General features: G+C 36.5%; 1 protein-coding gene across 1 annotated transcript in view; it reads right to left on the reverse strand.

Moving 5' to 3' along the window:
- LOC102194506 (alpha-2-macroglobulin-like) overlaps positions 1-1,577 on the reverse strand; it is a 93,274-nt gene that overhangs the window by 62,329 nt on the left and 29,368 nt on the right. The window lies entirely within an intron of this gene.

The raw sequence follows: 1,577 nt of genomic DNA on the forward strand, positions 1-1,577 counted from the left end.
TCCTCCCTTAGTTATGCTGCAATAGACGTAGGCTGCCGGGGATTCCCATGATGCATTGAGTTTTTCCTTTCCAGTCACCTTTCTCACTCACTATGTGTTAATAGACCTCTCTGCATTGAATCATATCTGTTATTAACCTCCGCCTTGAGGCGCCTTTTGTTGTGATTTGGCGCTATATAAATAAAATTGAATTGAATTGAATTAGATTAAAGGGGCTTTTTCCAGGAGGTGAAAGTCAGGCAGGTGAAAACTTAAGGTCTCTCTCTGACCTCTTCCTTGAGGAGGAGGAGAGTCTTAGCACCAGCAGTTAATTACTTTATTGATCATAAGTTTCCTCATTAATTCAGGAAGAGCTCCAAGTGGCGTCTTAAACCCTGAGTCTTGGCTCTTTTCATTAACTACAGAGCTGCAGGGCTGTGAACATCCACCTGTCTCTCTTTCTCTTTCCGTGGCCTCGCTCTGATCGTGATTTTATTTTTTCAGATTAAATGAATACAAATAAATGTAATTACAGACTTCCAATGTGATATGCAGCCTGCAGTCTGATTGTCACCAAAGCAACTATTTTAATTCAAAATAACCAATCTATTTTTTGTTTCACACTTTCATGCAACTTTTTTGCTTAAAGACAACAGCACACTATTATAAATTATTCGTAAATATTTAATTTGTGATACATATTTCTTAAAATGATCTACAGCCCAGAAAACTTTGGATTTCTATTTATCCGTGTACACAGAACCAAAGAGTTAAAATACATGCACATATTTGGGAAAATTCCTTAAAGCAATGGTAAAGCTGAATAGTACATAAATAGTACAAAAAGGGAAATGCAGTAATTTGTCATATAATAACATTTAATCACATTTTCTGTTTAAAAGATGCAATACTAGGAATTATTTCACAAAATAGACGTTTCTCAACTTACAACACTAATTTCTTCAGTGAGATACTCTTCTCTGCAACTCTGTCAGTGCTGCCATTATCAAAAGCCACAAATATGTCCTTTAGCCATCAACATACAGATGGGTTCAAGATGTTATGATCTGTAGTGAGAGTATGGAGCAGGTGGAAGAGAGCCTGCAAAGGTGGAAGTATGCACGGGAGAGAAGAGGAATGAAAGTGAGTAGAATGGAGACAGAATATATCTGTGTACATGAGAGACAGGTTGGTGGAAGAGGAGGGATAGCGGACATACTGGACAAAGGATGTTGAACATGTAGCTGTCAAACAGAAGGAAAAAAGAAAGACCAGAGAAGATTCATGGATGTAGTGAAAGAAGACATGCAGAGTGTTAGTGTGACAGAATAGGATGGTAGAGTCAGGTTGAGATGGATGAAATTTTTATACAGAAGAACTATTGGTAGATGAAAACAAAACATATGGAGGCATATTTGTGTTTAAAAAACATCTTTATTAAAATGCAAGTTGTATAACTTGAGTGACAACCTCAGGACTGACTGCACATCTTTAAGCTGCAAACAAAGAATAAAACGTAAGGATGCAATTGTGTTAAAATAATTGTTTAGTAATGAATAATAATAATAATGGATTGCATTTATATAGCGCTTTTCGGG

Source organism: Pundamilia nyererei, unplaced genomic scaffold (assembly GCF_000239375.1).
Source record: "Pundamilia nyererei isolate P.nyererei 1_Seehausen unplaced genomic scaffold, PunNye1.0 scaffold00298, whole genome shotgun sequence".
In the NCBI taxonomy this organism is placed as follows: Eukaryota; Metazoa; Chordata; class Actinopteri; order Cichliformes; family Cichlidae; genus Pundamilia; species Pundamilia nyererei.